Raw genomic sequence first — 18,933 nt, forward strand, 5'->3', positions numbered from 1 at the left:
TTCACCTCAGATGGAAGTTCCTGGAGAATGGAGACGCTAGAGATTGTAGAATAAATCTACAGTTGCCCTTGGAGGCACCATAATCCAGAGTCAAGTTGTCAATTTCTGCATCTCGGGCTGGCTTTTCCTTCAAACCAGCTTTTCCAGAGCGAAGCAGAGGGCTTAGTCCATGGATCTGTTCTTCTCCTGTCTCTGTCCTGGTTTATCAAACCTTTGGAAGCTGAGTGGAAAGAAGTTCCTGTGGTAATGAAACCAAGTCATTCTTAGGACCAGGATCTGATGGATGCAGTTGAACAGTAAGACCCCCAGTTTTTTCCTGCAGCCTTGTTACTAAGCACCACTGTGCATCAAGAACTATTCAACACTATGGAAGCACTCAACTCTATAGGCTAACATTGCTCCCACCACTCCTCAAAGGGTGGTTTTCCCTCCACAGTGACACATCTTCACGTCTCTGTAATACTCAGATCATTCTTCACAAAGCTTGGTTCATTACTGATCTCCCTGTTTAATCCTGTATTTCTTCACCTATTTATTATTGTTTTCAGTAGAGTTCTGAGCAGCCTGAGTCCTGGGGGAATGTGATGGGTACAGGGAACATGCTGATGTATGGAGGGGTTTGGCACTCCCAGGGACATGGTCTTGTAGCCATCATGGGCTAGAGAATTGGAGCAAGAAAGGCTTCCCTCTGCATGTGTAGATGAATAAAACAGTGTCATCCATCTCAATGACAAAGGCTAGTCTGGAAGGGTTGGATCTCAGCCTGGACAGGTGTCAGGGATACTGGCGTCCGAAGGTACACATAGTGGAGGGGCTATTACAAACAGGTTTGTAAATGCTAATTACTCACACCTTCCCTCTCCAAATTCTTAAATGATGCAGCAATAGACTCAGGATGCAGAATAGGCTAAAAACATCAGTTTCCTTTCGGTGAATCTCAATTAGGTTGTGGCTGGGATCCCAGATACTGTGTGTTTACCTTCAGCTTCAGAGGCAGACGTACCCTACTGAGTTTGCATTTGGAGGAGAAAGGACCTCCTGTAGCCCATGGCCCACCAACCACCAGAGAGCTCAGGTCTCTGGGTTCAATTTATTTCTCCTCCTCTCATGTGGAACTCTGGATGAAAGAAAGAAAAGGGAGAAAAAATAAAGACAAAAGCCTTATCACCAAAATGATATTTTTCCAGCAGGGTCACAAACTTGAAGAAAGGAAAGGAGATGGCACAGGGAGGCACAGTTGGATGGGACACACGTGGAGTGTGTGTTCTGTCTGCAGTGTGGAGGGGAGCTGGAAAGTCTAACTCAGGGAGGCTAGCAAAGAGACACTGATCCATGGGGAGCCAGCGAAGGCTGTTGAGGGAGGGGAGGACTGCATGACCTAGTTAGCTGTAGAATCTATAAGAAGACTTTACTCTTTGGATGTGAACATGAGAGTAATTAATGGTTTCAGGTAATTCTCAGATTTCTGGAAGTAAAAAACATGACAGAAGATGAAAATACAGATAAATGTCAGCAACCATAGGTGGAAAGTAAGGGACTGCACAGGGTAGGCATGGTGTCCAGGGGGTGTTATGGGGGATACGTTGCTTCCAGGGAGCCAGGGAGGCTGGATTGGACAGAGGCCTCTGAAAAGTGGTGAAAGCTGAAACCATCATGGAGAGGAAGGGGACCCAGGTAAGGGTGAGCAGAGAAACTGTTTTCAGCACAGGGCTGGAAACCGGCCTCTGTGGGGAGCATCATGTGGCAGCTGTGACGCCCTCTCCAAGTGCAGTCATAGGGTCAGGGTGAGATGTGAGCCTCACAGATCCAGACTTGGAGGCTCATAAGGAAAGTATGTTGAGGGGTGATCAAGCTGAGGTTCAGGCTGAGAGAGCGACCCAAGGGGCCTACGAGACATAGAGGAGGCCAGGAAATGGGCTGAGAAAAAGTGAAAACAGAAATGAGCTGTGGGAAAGGGGATGTCACTGAGGAAGGGTGGGGAAGGCAAGGCTTAGGAAGTTCATGGGATGGGAAGGTACTGGAGATTTGGAGAGGGGTGTTTAAGGTCTTAGAGGAGAAGAAGTACTGAGCAATGACAAGGCCCAGATCAGGGGGCTGGGAGGGAGTGAAGGTGGAAGTTTCAGAATCTGGGAGTTTAGGGGATTGAGAAGAGGCTGTGTCAGTAAGAGGCTTATCCAGATGAGGGACACTGGTGGGATACAGGGGATGGGAGAAGCCCAAAGCTGTGTGGGAATGAATCACTATCTGGAAGATGTCTATCCATGACACACCTCAGAGCACAGAAGACGCTCACTGGAGAACTCTATCGAAGGATGAGTTACCTGTTCTGCTGTCTTAGCACCAAGGTGAAACCTCTCTATGAGTAATGAGTATGCCAATTATTAATGGTCTCTATGAGAGTAGAAAACCACCTGAGTTTTCCCCCTTCATATTCCCAGGGTTCGGCATGCAATAAATATTGTTGACTCTGTGAATGAGTGAATGACTATTGACAGCCAGAGAACATCACTGAGTCTTTAGAAACATCAGAAACACAATGTCTTGCCCATTATGTTCACATTGAATTGTAAGGGCTGAAGGATGGAGGCCATGGGCTCTCCAAGAGGAAAAACTGGTGGGAAATAAATATTCTGTTTATGTGGGGATTGCATGATCAAAAGAAGATCAGAAGTGCTAACAGGATACCAAGTCTACAGGGGTCCACCACTGTAATGATGGGTAGGTTATTTTTCCAGGAGATTCACTGCAGTCACTCTTTGGGGGACAAGGCTTGAATGTGCATCCATGCTATGTAGGTCTGGCTTTGGGACAGATGGGACTGAGCCCACAGGTGAGAGTCACTGGGGTGTGCTTTCTGGGAGGAACAGGTAAGAACTGGCGGTCTGAGATGGTTGCCAGAATGACTAGGTTTCCTTTGCTCTGATTTTCCAAAAGCAAAAGATCTAGAAAAGAGGATTCTGGTGGGTTTGGCTGCTCTTCCTTCTGTATATCTGTAAACACCTATAACTAGCACCCCTGATCCCCTTCTGTTCCTCTCATCTGTTTATCTGCCTTCCTCCTCCACCCCGATTATGTCCAGGATTGAGAAGGAGCTCAGAATGAGGCATAGATCCAGAACTCGGGTTGAGGGGGTATAAACACAGTCATCAGACATTTGGAACAAAATTATTTTGTGGGATTCCTGGAGAGATAACAAGCCCTATGTATGGAAACTGCAGGAAAATACTTTTTTTCAACTCATCATAAGAAAAATCTAAAGACAGAAAAGATTGTCCCAGAGAACATGAACTGTCCATAACTGTAGATAGTCACATGCCCTGTTAATAGATATTCCGTTATTTATGGTTTGTTGATCATTATTAATGGGTTTTTTTAGTCTCCAAGTCCCAGAGCTACAAAAACATTCTCATCAGTGTCAGGAGAAAGGTCTTAAAAACTTCTTTAAAAACTAACAGCAACCTATCAGTCTGGGGTCCCATGTACACACTGAGGGGAAGGCAGGACACCTGGGCTGCATCCTACCCTAGGAGAACAGTGACGCTGTAGTGACCTCTCATTCTTTAGGCACCCAACATGAGAAATCCAAGAGATAAGGACAAGGAGTGGTAGTCAGAAGAATGGGGACCACAGAGAGGAAACCCATCTGCATCCTTCCTAGCTGTCTATGTCCTGCTAGCAGGACAACTGGCCCTGTTTGTCCTGATGTCCCTTGTGTGCGCTGCCCTGGAACTTGAGCCTGTGCTTTTCTCAACTTGCTCAGAATCATCCTTACAAAGAGGCATCACATGATCACATTATAGGCAGAGGCCCTAAGATCTGGAAACATGAGTTCTAGACCATCTCTCAGGACATGTTCAAAGATTGTGAAACTGGGGGACTGGAGTTTGTAAGTAACCTTGAAGTGCTATGAGCCAACTTGAGTTAAGAAGTTGAGAGCATGTGCTTTGGAGGCAAGTGGACCTCCATTTGCTGTTAGCTTTTCAGATCTTCCTTTGGTCACACAAACTCCACATGGACAGAATACTTATTTCCTGCCAGTTCTTCCTTTTGGACACACCATGGCCTCTATCCCTCCACCTATACAAGGCAACGTGGACACAATGGGCAGGAGAAGGTGTTCCTGATGGTTCTAACTCAGTCAATTAATAGCTGTGTGACCTTGAGCAAGATACTTTGGCCCTTTGCAAGTAGCTTTGTTGAGTAGGATTAAGGCTTCTTTTTGCTAGAATGATCAGTTTTCATTTCTGCCTTTTATTGAATCAATATTTAACTAACTTAATCTTGCTTAATCTACTTTCGTGTTCCTCTTTTAAATGGGAAATCAAAAGTGACAGCAAAGCAAGTATTCTAGGGGATGATACCTCAGATAAGTAGCCAGCAGTAAAGGCTTGCTTCCTAGTGCTAAGTAGCCTACATTAGCTCTTCTCTGACCCAAAATTCATTCCTTGAACATCCTTGACTCTAAACCTAGTACCTATGAAAGATGGGCATTGCCATGTTAAAAAAAACTCCTATTCTGGTAAGGTAAGAATAAATATTCCAGTACAGGGCTAGGAGAAGAGGGCAAGAGGGACTGTCTGACGGGCCAGCCCCAGACTGGGAAGTGTTCCAGGGGTTACTGGACATCACTGCACTTTGCTGCCCTACTATGGAGGACATTATCTAAGTGGTGAAATGAGTGTTCTGCAATGAGTCAATGCATAGTCTACTGTGCTTTCTACTCCACTGTGAAAATGCTTCTCTGTCAAAGGCCAATCCTTCTTCACCCAGAGGTGATGATTTTCATTAATCTGTGTGACCAAGAGAACCATTTCTGTTCTGTCCAGTCCAGATGTCTCTTCTCCCAATTCTACAGTTCCTCTTCTGAATGTTCACACCATCCCATTCCACGGGTCTGGGTGCGGTGTCAGTTTCTTTTGTTTACTTTCTTGCTCTCTATTATGTTCTGGAACATGTCACCTGTTCCTGAAAAGAGGATGGGAATGGAATGCAGAGATGACAGCGACCTACAAGAGGGCCAAGGGTATGGAGAATAAGAAGGGGTCCAGGACAAGTAGACCATAGAAATTCTCTGTCACTGCTCTTTCAGTGCCCTTGAAGCTGGTAACAAGATTTTAATCAAATTTTATTAATTTAACTAGAAATACAGGCTAATTATTTCTTGTGTGCCAGGCATGTTCAAGACTCTAGAAGAAGTGCCATATCAGAAGACAGTATATTTTGAATGCTACTGTGTATGTGTAACATTTCTAGAATAACATTTTATCTTTTCTATTTGGTTAATTAATTTTGACTAATAATGATTTATAATCATATTAATCATAAATAATATAAATTATAATTCATAATTGATTAATTACTACTTTAAATAAATTGGTAATTTAATATTAACTGTTGATATTTGAAAATATCAGTAAGTTGCCTAAAATTCCTCAGTGTATAAATGGAGAGACTCTATGGAGATGTATATTAATACAGGTACAGACTCAGATGTAAACATGGACATAGATACAGATATCTTATATCTCTTGGGGTAGAACCAAGAATCGGTTTCTCTGAGGCTAAGAAGAGATACATTGGGAAGAATGAATTAAAATGTTTAACTGGTACTTATTTGATTTTATTTTCTGTTGTGCAGGAGTAATGTGAATTCTTTAACTTCTCTCATAACTCCCCTATAAAATCATTAGTAGTGCCTCTTTTACTCATAAATCTGATTTTTCACATGATCACATTATAGGCAGAGGCCCTAAGATCTGGAAACATGAGTTCTAGACCATCTCTCAGGACATGTTCAAAGATTGTGAAACCAGGGGACTGGAGTTTGTAATTAACCTTGAAGTGCTATGAGCCAACTTGAGTTAAAACCCTTTTTGGACCTCACCAAGATGGCAACATAGGGGGCTCCTGAATTTCCCTCTTCCCATGGACACACCAAGTATACAATATATGGATTGATTCCCTCTGAGAGAAATCTGGAAACAAGTCAAGTGATTCCTACACATTGTGCAACTCAGAAAATACCCACACTAAAATGGGTAGGAAAGGCTGAGACACATTCTCACCACAAACCCCACCCATGGCACAGCACCCTAATTCAGGGAGGAACCTCCAACTTCCAGTTTCCCCCTGAGGAGGAGTTTAGACCACACATCTAGCACTCCAAATTCTACAGCTTTCACCCAAGGGATATGCCCCCAACTCATTGATCTCTGATAGCCAACAAGGCCATCATTCACAAGACCCACAGGACTATAACAAACAAAGAAGCATTTGTTAAATTAGTATATAAGCACTTTCTGTGGCTGCCTCCTACCACCCCAGGCTCTGTGCAGGAGCCCTTGCCTCCCTAGCAAACAAAATTCAAGACCATATGGCTTCAAAGGTGGATTCTGCAAGACATTTAAAGAAGAGTTAATACCTATTCTTCTCAAACTATTCCAAAAATGGAAGGAAAGCTTCCAAATACATTCTATGAGACCAGTATTACCCTGATACCAAAACCATAGATACTACCAAGAAAAGTACAGGCAAATACTCCTGATGAACATAGATATAAAATTCTCCAAAAAAAATTAGCAAACCAAATTCAATAATACATTGAAAGGATCATTCACCACCTTCAAGTGGAATTTACTCCAGGAATGCAAAGATGGTTCAATATCTGCAAATCCATCAACATGATACATCACATGAATAAAATGAAGGATAAAACAATACTATCATTTCAATAAATGTAGAAAAGGTATTTGACAAAATTCAACATCTGCTCATTACTATCAAGATCATAAAAACTATCAACAAAGTGGGTTTAGAAGGAACATATCCCAACATAATAAAGGCCATTTATGATGAATCCACAGCTAACATCATCTTCAATTGTGAAAAACTGAAAGATTTTCCTGTAAGATCAGGAACAAAACAAGGATGTCCACTGTCACCACTTTTATTCATCATAGTTCTGGAAGTTCTTTGGTCTTACAGAGCAATTAGGCAAGAAAAAGGAAAATAAAAGGCATCCAAGTTGGAAAGGAAGAAGTAAAACTGTCACTATCTGCAGATGCTATAATACTATACATAGAAAACCCTAAATACTACACCAAAAACTATTAGAACTAATAATTGAATACAGTAAAGTTGCAGGATACAAAATGAATATACAGAAATCTTCTGCTTCCATACACTAATAACAAAGTAGAAAAAAAGAGAAATTAAGGAAACAATGCCATTTACAATTGCACCAAAAAAACAAACAAACAAACAAACCAAATACCTTAGGAATAAATTTAATCAAAGAGGTGAAAGACTTATACTCTGAAAATGATAAGACATTGATTAAAGAAACTGAAGAAGATATGAACAAATGAAAAGACATTCCATGCTCATAGATTGGAAGATTTTATATTGTTAAAATGTCCATACTACCTTAAGCAATCTGCATATTTAATACAATCCCTACCAAAATATCAATGGTATTTTTACAGAATTACAATGAAGAACCCTGAAGTTTGCATGGAACCCCAAAAGACCCTAAATAGCCGAAGCAATCTTGAAAAAGAAAAGCAAAACTGGAGGCATCACAATTCCAGATTTCAAGTTATATTACAAGGCTGTGGTAATCAAAACAATATGGTATTGGCACAAAAATAAACACATACATCAGTGGAACAGAACAGAGCCCAGGAATATACCCATGCATATCTAGTCAATTAATTTTCATCAAAGGTGCCAAAAATATACAACAGGGAAAAAATAGTCTTTTAAATAAATGGTGTTGGGAAAACTGGACAGCCATAGGCAGAGGAATGAAACAGGAAGCCTATCTTACACTGTACAAAAAATAAACTCAAAATGGATGAAAGACTAGAGTGTGAGACCTGAAGCCATGGAGCTCCTAGAAGAAAACATAGTGGGTAAGCTTCTTGATATTTTTGGCTTCTCACCTCTGAGACATCAATATTCTCCAGCCAACTGCCTACTCCCACACAGCTTTAGGCTTGCCCACCCCCCACATCCTACCCCATCTCCCTCATCTGGATAAGCCTCTTACTGACAGCCTCTTCTCAATCCCCTAAACTCCTAGCTTTTGAGACTCCTACTTTCGCTCCCTCCCAGTCCTATGGCTTGGGCCTTGTCATTGCCTAGAACTACTTCTCTAAAACTTTAAACACTACCCCCCAACCTCTGAATGCGGCTTCTCTTTCCTTGAACTTTCCAACACTTTCCTTTTCCCCAGCCCTTGACTTGTTTCTATTTCTATTTTTTTATCAGTCCATTTCCTGGTCTTCTCTAAGCCTGAACCCATGACAGGCAACTTGAGTTGCTCCCTCAACTTGATCCCAAAGTATGAGTTATCTGATTATGTGACATCCCATCTTTTGGCTCTCTTTGCTTCAATACATCCTCAAGAAGACAATGAAGTGAGCATGTGCATCTGGACTCTTTTACTCTCAATGCAAACCCTGATGAAGCCCAAACCTGGCATCTACTCATCATTCTTAGCCTTAAATTGAAGCCATGTGTTTCATATATACTCAAATCAAAATAACAATCCTGAACCAAGAGCATCATTGATATTTCCTACATCTACCTTGATTATAAGTCTTCCTCTAAAAATCTCCACAATGTAATTTTTACTTTATTATTAAAATTTACCTGAATCTCACTGAAAAATTAAAAACTTTCTCATATCTGCAGTTATCTTTGCATTGCCAAAACGTGAGTGAGTTTACTTGTTTTTCAGCTGTATTCAATCAAAAATTACATGAAAAACCTTCTAGTGATTCTGACCATCAATATCTCCTAGAATATATATATTTTTTAAAGATTTTATTTATTTATTTATTTATTTATTTATTTATTTATTTATTTATTTATGAGAGACACACAGAGAGAAGCAGAGACACAGGTAGAGGGAGAAGCAGGCTCCCCACAAAGAGCCCAATGCAGGACTCGATTCCAGGACCCCAGCATCACAACCTGAGCCGAAGGCAGATGCTCAGCCACTGAGCCACCCTGGCCTCCGTCCTAGAATATATTTTAATGCTAATCCAAATACTAATCTTAATCACCATGCCACATACTGACACCAAAATGATTTCTAGATGATACTGATTCAATTAGATTTATAACCAGATATACTGAACAGAAATATAATACTTCATAAACCAAGTGCACAACAATGACAATTTTCTCATAAGCTTTATAACTAAGTTGAATTTCTATCTCTAGTCTCCATTCTTCCTACTGCCCAATAAATAGACTTCAATCTTGCCAATACAGGTTAACTTCTGCTGTATCAGAGTTTTCTCACTTGACCCAATGTTTCTCCCTTCCACTTAATCCTTGAGAAGGACTCCAGGATCAAGTGTGTGCAGGACAGAGTACAGAAAGGCACATATTAGGGATCTGGTTCTCAGTAGATACTTTCTCGTCATGTAGATGTCTGGATCATGCCATTTGGTCTTCAGGTAAGGTCATCCCTCCATATTGGTGTCTCTTAAGTTGTCCATACCCCCAAAGGTCTCAGGTCATCATTCCATGCACTTCACCTCCCTGTCTCAAATGTAGCCCCTGCAGGAGACTTGATAGGTTGCCTCAGGCTCACTTAGGAGCTCCTTAGGAGACGGGATGCTATTTATCTTGTTCACCACTGTTCTCAGTATATAAAACAGACACCTAATGGGGGGAGGGGGTTCATAGTCTCAGATCAGGCTTGAAATTTTGTCAAGATGTAATTTGCATCTAGGGACAGTGAGCAGCAAGACTAACCCATTTATAGATCGTGGATTTGAAGTCTCTACTGATGGAGAAAAGAAAACAAAGCTCAACTTACTTTTCACAGTTTTGGAGAAAGTAATCCTAGAGGTCTGTAACCTCAGATGTCCTACATGCATCATCAGTCCACCTACATAATAAAGCCAAGGTGGTCAGTAGGGTGTGGCAGAGGCTACTGTGCCCACCAAACAGTCCACTCCCTGCCTGTCTAATAACAGCAGGGGGCAGTGATGTGACTGATGAACACTCAGGTTCCCACCTGCTCCTCTGCAGATAGGAGTGGCCACATGGCTGCATTCCAGACAATGGTGCATGGACGGAAGCTGTTTGGAATATCCCTCATTGGAGGGAATGAGGCTAACTCAACATGGAAGGCTTGCTGTTCTTCTTCCTTCTGACTATTTCACATGGGAATGTGCAGCTGCAACCTTGAGGCAACCTTTAGGATAAAGCCATGTGCTAAGGATGACAGAAAAGAAAGCTAGAAAGAGCCCAAGACACTGAAAATGACAAAAGTGTCAAATTCAGTAGGAGGAAGATAATACTGTGAGTGAAGGGTTGACCCTGCATAACCCATCAGACTTTATGATCCTCTTTGTGAAGATCCCACTTTTGCAGGAATAAATGTTTTTCAGGTGAAATGAAAACAAATTCCTAACACTGTAAAGCTATCATCACTCAGATTTCTATAACTAGCAATTAGCCGAATTCCTAATATTTAGTAACTCCAAATTACATCAAAATGTAAAAATTGTTTCTTTCATGAATCAGAGGCTTAAGCCCAGTTAAAGAGGGAAGTAGGAATTGATATTACAAAGTGAAGAAAACACATATTTTTAACTCTCTACTGTGTTGAGAAATGATCTTTGTATATTTGGTGCTTTGAACATTTGTAATATTTAAGATAATTTGGATAGTTAAATACCTAATAAATTAACCATTTTTAAAATGTGTAACAAATAAATGATTTATTTACACATATTACACAATTCTAAATCATTGCAAGAGGTGTTTTGAGAGAAAAAAATCAATATTTATTTGAGCTCTAATATGTGTTTTTAACATAATTCTCCAAAAAATTTTCTAATTAAGAAAGAATTTTCATTATATTCTAAGAAAAGAACCCCAATATTCTTAATTATTGGCATATAACTTTTCTTTCCATTTAATAATTTATACAAGCTCTCATTTCTCTGATATTATAGAAATAGAATCCATATGGTCACCTAATTCAATAAAAGCCTAAATGGTGTCTCTGCATTCATAAGAGTGGCCAGTGGTGTGCAATTTAGCAACCACCTTGCCAGATGCATTAAACACCAGGGAGCGGGGACTCTAGAGAACCTAGTACCCTAACTAAGGGTGTCAGAGCTCCAAACCTTTGATAGGAAGCTGCTTTGAGTAAACACAGGGCAAGCATTATAAGTGGCAACATGGGGTCCTGCTCATCTATCTTGATGTTACTCTGGATATTTCCCAAACTGTTCACAGAGAAATCCTAGCATGCCATTTTTTTCTTGGGTGATCAAATAAATAAAGCAAACCACTCGATGGTGGAGGAGGAATTTGCCCTTTAAGATTGTGGCTTTAAGTTGAAAGTTGTAAGAGAATTGTACTCTTTGTAAACATCACTGCAGAAAACATAATAAGCACCATATTTCTAAATGTGATTTATTGATTTGTGATTACTTAAGTATGTGAGATTTATTAGTCAGATTATCTACTGGGATTTACAAACACAGTTGAAAGTGTCTAGGAAATTTAATTAATCTCCAAGCCCCTCTGAATATATGTGTTAAACTTCCATTAGCAAAACCTTGTATTACATATTGTTTTTTAGTTTTTGTTGCTGTTATTACTCAATATATTGACAGTATTTACCACAAGTATTGGCAAAGTCTTTTATGTGTCCTCAGTCCACCTTCAAACACACTCTAAAACTCACATTGGGTCATATTGATCTAATATAATCTCCTTCGATTATATTGATCGGCACAGCTGAGCAGCACAAACAAGGGATTTCCCACAAAGGACAAGGGTGAGGCATATATGGAATATCAACACTTTAGCTTTAATCTCTGCCAAGTTTTTACCCAGGGAAACTATTGTGATCATTTAAGGAGGTTTAAAAAATCTAATTGGGTCACTCAGAGTCCCTTCAACCTCAAAGTTCATCCTTGCCCTTGGTGTAATCTTGCTCTGCTGAGTTCTCACGGCTGCTCTCTGCCACCCTTTGGGGTGGCGTTCTCTGGCTCAGCCAAAGTGTCTGCCAAAATTTGGTTTAGAAAACCTTATATTTTGGAAATTCGTCACAGTCCTGCAGAAAATACATTGACAGGACTAGCTGACTGCTGTCATTCAAATATCTGATTGTATTTGCCTCTTGTGGAATTAAAGGGTCTACTTTTTCTCTCCCTCCTGGTGCCACCAGATGTCACTCTTCTCTGATTATCTCTTGGGTCTCCTTTCCTTCCCATATCCTGGGAAGTTCCGGTTGGTTACCAAGTCTGTGACACTCATCGGGGACATTGCAGGCATCAGCTAGACCTCACAGAGAATGATTGAATCCCGGATACTACTTTACCTTCCAGATCAGCCAACCTGTAACCTTGGGGAGGTGGAGAGGGATCTTACAACAGCTAGGGGGTCTTCCTCTACCATCTCCTCACCATGAATTTCACTTCTTGCTGGCAAGCATGTGGTCTGGAACCGTGGTTTGATACTTGTTTGATGGTGCACAGAATGGCCGCACTGTCCCTAGGAGGCCCTGTCTTAGGTGGAGGGCAAGACAAAAGGCTACCCAAAACCTTTCTCCTTCTAGGAAAGACTCTATTATGAAACTGTAATTCTTTGGAAGCTGGGTCGAAAAGCAAAGTCTGACCTATGGAGGAGTTATTTTAGACTTCATATGAATGAACTCACTTAACACTAGAGCTCTGGTTCCTCATCTAATCCACCCAGGGGTCAAAATTGTATTATTTCCCCAGTGAGCATTAGTAAGAATTCACAGTGTTCTCTGCAATATCTTTTTAAATTTGAGTATTTTGTTTTTGTTTTTATTAAAGATTTTATTTATTATTCATGAGAGACACAGAGAGGCAGAGACACAGACAGAGGGAGGAGGAGGCTCCTCAAGGGGAGCCCAAAGAGTGGGTATTTTGAAGATCATCATAACTTGATAGGGATATATTCCTTTTTGTTGATATCATAGGCCAAAGAGTGTAGAAGTCATACTGAAGATTATCTCTTTCCTAACTATATTTAAAAGGAAATTGCATCCAAAACACAAAGCCATGTTTCCTTAGTATCTCATTTTTATACCTTTTCCCCTCAAAATTGCACTCAGTATAGCAACTCTTCTAAAACCAAAAAACAAACAAACAAACAAAAAAACCTTTTTCCAATGCTGGTTCCCCTGACTCTCCTCTTTCTTCACCTCTTCTATCTCTAACATTCTTCTCTTTTTTGTTCAGAGTATTTTCTTCTCCAGCTACCCCTGTGCCCTCTCTCCAGAAATCAGTCCCTCAGCTCTGGGCTTCTCCATCCCACTAGCTCTATCAAGGCTGGATGCTGAGTAGAGCAGGCAGTGAATTCTACTTAGGTAGAGGAACAAGAGAAAGGCATGTGTACTTATATCTCAATATTTTCCTAGGTAATGCAGTTACATTAATGAAAATACACATAAAGGATACATTGCAATAATGGAAGGTTGTTTAGAATCAAGTATGTTGGGCAGCCTGGGTGACTCAGCGGTTTAGCGCCACCTTCAGCCCAGGGTGTGATCCTGGAGACCCAGGACTGAGTCCCATGTTCGGCTCCCTGCATGGAGTCCGCTTCTCCCTCTGCCTGTGTCTCTGCCGCGCTCTGTGTGTGTGTGTGTGTGTGTGTCTCTGTGTCTCTCATTAATGAAAAAATATATAAAAATCTTTAAAAAAAATAATCAAGTATATTGCTAGTAGCATTGAAAAATGTAAAAATGGTAATTTTTCAGAAAAATAATTTCACAATATGTGAAAAGATCTGTTCAAATTCTTTCTGGTTCAGTAATCCCATTTTTGAAATATCCCCCCAAGAGGAAAGTAAATGTCAAAATATACAAAGATGTTTGAACCAGTGCACTGGGAAGTGAAGTAACAGAGGGTGTCATAAATACCAAATCTGATTCAGAGTCAAAATCATGATTGAAGCTGCACATTGAGGATGCAGCCCTAGGATTAAAAAAAAAAAAAAATGCTCACTCTGGGAAACACAGACATACAAGATTCAACATATGAGAGAAGAGAGAGACCATTGCCCAGTTCTTCCCAACAGAAGTCACCACCAAAAAGAATCATATGTAGATTTGTTTTGATAGGGCTTGGTAGCTCCCAACTCCAAGGGAGCAGCCCAGAGCATCACAAGGTAGCAATCAGTAAACTGTCACCTTGGAAACTCTAATACAAAATGATAAATGAAGAACCAGGATTGACTATCAATGGCTCTCAGCCATTTTCATCTGTAACAATTTAATGGAGATCATACGCTCCAGGCGGCACAGAAGCTCACCTGATCTAGAAAAGTTTTTCTTAATTACCGGAATACACAAAGGTAGGTTGTAGGTGGAAGGTGAAAAGAAAAACAGAGCAAATCAGTCTCCTTGAGCTTCTGAGACCTGTGCTGGCAGAGACATCCACTTTCTCCCCAGTTTCTGTAAGTAGGAATTGATACACACCGGCAGGTCCTTCCCTCCTACCTGCTTCAGCCTGGAGAATCACTGCCCTGTGCTAGGACCAGTGGCTAGGCATGCATGTGCGTGTCACCAGTACAATCTGCAGAGAGGATACTGATACAAGATAAAGTCAAAAGGAAAATGTACTTCCAGTCAATGCTTCCCAACGTATTTCCTTCATGTTATTTTGGAGATAATTTGGCATAAACAAGAGGGGACATAAAGCCTCAGGTGGGCCTGCTACAGCAGGAAATGGAAGTCCAAGGGCTCCAGCAACCCAGGACCACCCGCCTCAACCAAGGGCCTAGGGGATCAATGTCTTACTTGGACAAGTGGGCTGCAGAGCAACAGGAGCTGGGAACGCCTGTTTAGGGGAGAGAGGATCAAGAGCTACCACAGTTCAAGTGATTTATCCCAAGCCCTTCCCTCTGACTCTGTGTCCTGCAAACCCTCTATCGATTGGATGAAACCCTACCATACAGCAGGTGAGAAGAACGTGGAAATTCTCTAACCCTCCTCACACTCATAGACCACTTGGTGGCATGACAGTCTTTGTTCATGAGAATTAACTGAGCTCTATATGTTTGGCTGTGATACTAATAAAGTTTAAGATACTAACTCTAAAATATACACAGATAGTGTTTAGTAGTTACCAGCACTGAGATTTGGGGTATGGCGTTACTGAGGATAAGTGTAAGAGTGTTTTCCTCTGCCCACCTTACAGGCAGTTTTGAGCCCCCAACACTTCCAACGATGTGAATGAAGTCCTTTGTACATGTGAAGTGCTGGACACATGCTGTGTTTGTCATGAATGAGGCAACTAAGGGCTGTCCCCACAGAAGGAAGTTCCAGCCTGAAGGAACAATCCGAGACTCTAACCCAACAGTGAGAAAAATGACTGTGTAATATTTTTGAAAATTATTCTTCAGTATTGTTTATGATTTCTTTTATTTTATTATTCGGAAGAACTTTGGCCACACTTGGTAACCACTCACTGCCTAGGTGTGGTGCTGGGCTGGGAGAGGGAAGGCATGCATTTCCTAACAGAACCAGAGGGTGCACCAAAGTGTTCTCCAATGAAAGAGCAGTTCTCTTCCTAAGATAAAATGTGTTTTCAATCTCTAGATTAATGACACAAGTTAATATTCAGGGTTTTTTTTTTAAGCTTTATTTATGTATTTGAGAGAGTGGGAGAACGTGAGTGGAAGAGGGCCAAGGTAGAGGGAGGGAAGGAATCTCAAGCAGACTCCCACTGAGTGTGGAGCCCAAAGTGGGGCTCGATCCCAGGACCTGGATATCATGACCTGAACCAAAACCAAGAGTTTGTGCTCAACCGATCAAGTACCCACGTGCCCCGATACTAGTTTTTAAAAAGTAATTTCTTCATAAACATGTAGTAGGATTCTACTATAACACTATTTTATAATGTCTCTTTTTAAGATATTTATTTATTTGGAAGAGAGAGAGAGAGAGAGCATGAGTAGGGGGCGGCACCAAGGAAAAGCTTAGAAGCAGACTCCCTGTTGAGCTTAGAGCACAATCCCGGGACTCTGAGATCATGACCTGAACTGTAGTCAGATGCTTAACGGACTGAGCCACCCAGGTGCCCTTATGGTCTCTTTTTTTTACTTAGCTCTATATTATGTATCTCTGTACATCAAAAAATATATATTTACTTCATACATAACTACACACTATTTCATTTTGTGAAAATGCAATAATTAATCTAACCAATCCCCTAAAATTGGGTGATTTCATTGTTTTCAGCATAATTAATACCCTAATAATGAACATTCTTTTGCAAGCACCACCTTAGCTCTATATATTTTGCATATTTTGATTTATGGTTGAATGAAGGACTGAGAGGTAATGTAGATTTATTAAGTGAGGAGCTCTTAGAGACACTGCATTTAGCATCAAGCATTCGATCAGTATTTGTCCATGATGGGGAAGCGGTGCTAATGCCCCGTGGTTTTTGTCCCTAAAGAGGAGCCTAAAAGGAAGTTTGTCAACCCCGACCCAATAGCAAGCCTGACTCAAAGACCATCAGGACCACTTTCTGTTCTAGTAAAGAGGGAAGAAGTGAGGGGCTGCAGGGCCCTTGGGCCTCCCCATCACATACAGCCCAGGAACACCCTTCTCCCTTCTGAGAAGCTATGGAAGCCCCCGTCAGAAACACAGAAGTTGGGTGCCAGTTCTGCACCCAGACATTTGCTTCCTGTGAGGAGAGAAAAGGAAGTGATTTTGCCAGTGCTTCCTAAACCTGGGATCTAGCCCGACGCCTGATGCAAGTGCCACACTGTCCTCTGCTGTCAGTTCCTGTGTACTGCCCTCTTCTCTCCTTTCAAGGCATAGATAGCCCCCACAGCATGGGAAGGGAAAGCAAGGGTAGCCCGTGTGGAGCCATTTGAGGCAGCATGGAGTTTGACAGATGCTAAGGAGTCACCCCTTTCCAAGCCCTTTCCGCCAACACTTACTGAGCATGTCCGTGGAGCAGGCACCAGTGGACATGCCTGATGTCAAGGTAAATACAAAGTCAAGTCTTTGGCCTTGTGGAGCTTACATTCCAGTGGGGAGAGAAAAGATAAATAAGGTACATGGTGTTTTGTATTTTGATGAATGCTGTTTTACCAAGAAGGTAAAGGAAATGAGGAGACAGCTGCTCTTCTGGGCGAGCTGGCCAGGCAAGGCCTCAATGATAAGGTGACTTGGGAGCAGATGAAGGGACAGACCATGGTGCTGGCTTAGGGGGTAATTGAAGCAAATGGAATAGCCAGTGCAAAGGCCCTGATGCAGGGGAGTGTTGTGCATTTTCTAGGAATGCCAAGAAGGCTATAGTGGATTGGCAGCATGAGAGGAAGTGATGGGAGGTGAGGCCAGAAAGTGTGTCTGGGAGCCAGGAAGCATAGCCAGAACCTTTTAGCCATAGTGAGCACACAGACTCTTAATGGGACATGGAAAGTCAGTTGGGGGAGTTTTGAGAATTTCAATCATGCCCAGTTACCTGTGCGTAGGCTCAGAGTATGATAATGAACATGTGCTTATATCCTGGTTCTAGTAATCCTTTTGACAATATGAATCAAGAGCCCTAAAACAGTTAAAGCCAGCCATTAGTAAGAAAATAGAATAAAAGATCCCATTTTTTAAAAGATTTTATTTATTTGAGAGCAAGAGAGATAGCAAGACAGAGAACACAAGAAAGGAGGAGAGGGAGAAGAAGGCCCTTCATGAGCAGGGAGCCCAACATGGGGCTCGATCCCAGAACTCTGGGATCATAACCTGAACCAAAGATAGATGCTTAACTGACTGAGCCCCCCAGGTGCCCCTAAAAGATCCCATTTGTACATAGAAAAAAAAAGAGATAAGGCGGAGATACCTCACAATAAGCTAAGCAAAACACTGCAGAACTTACATAAAGACATTTTCAAGCTGTAATGAATAAGATAACACAGGATTTGAATAACACTGCAACTCAAACCCTATTCTCAGACTCTCAGTACCATAAATGTTATTTATATATTTACTTTTCATGAATGTTATTTATGGAGTTGTTAATGATTTATGTGTCTATAAGTTTAATGTAATTTTGATAAAAACGCAGAATTCATTTTGTTTTTTGTCTTTTTTTACTATATAAGCTCATTCTAAAATTCACATGAGGAAATAAACCTAAGGAAATAGGGATGATCAGAGAAATTTTGAAAGAGTACTAAAGGGTACAAGCCCCATGATATGTGAAAGTGTATTTTAAAACTAAGAGAATCATAAAGCTGAGAAAAAAAAATGAAGTCCATGGGAATTGATCCACAATACTAGTTGGAGACCCCAGTACCCCACTCTTAGCAACTGATGTAGCAAGCACAGATACGGAATCACTGAACACTACCACCAAGCAACGGGTCTGAGTGACAGCTCTAGGACTCTCCACCCAACAGCAGCATGCACCTTCTTTCCAAGACTGCATGGAACATTCACCAGGTCAGACTATTTCCAGATTCTTTCCTGGGTGATGAAAGAAAACTTAACAAAGATAAAATAGCTGAAATCACACAGAATATGTTCTTCAACCGTAATGGAATAAAACTATAAATGAATTTCAGAAAAGAAACAGTAAAATCTTCAAACAAGTGGAAATCAAATGACTTAGTAGACCCAACCTCATAAAGAGCATCTACTAAAACTATAGCTTACATCATACGTAATGGTGAAATATCAAATATTTCTTCCCTAAGATTAGGAGCAAAACAAGGATATCTGTTCCCGCCACTCTTATTCAATGGACAGGACGTTCTAGCCACTGTAGTAAGGCAAGTACAAAAAAGGGCATGCAAATTAGAAAGGAAGAAATAAAACTTCCTCCATTTGTAGATAGCATGATTGTCAAAACAGGAAACCCCCGAGAGTCTACCAAAAACAAACAAACAAAAAACCCTTCCTAGAACTAAAAA

The sequence above is a fragment of the Canis aureus genome, chromosome 6 (genome assembly GCF_053574225.1).
Source record: "Canis aureus isolate CA01 chromosome 6, VMU_Caureus_v.1.0, whole genome shotgun sequence".
NCBI classification, from domain to species: domain Eukaryota; kingdom Metazoa; phylum Chordata; class Mammalia; order Carnivora; family Canidae; genus Canis; species Canis aureus.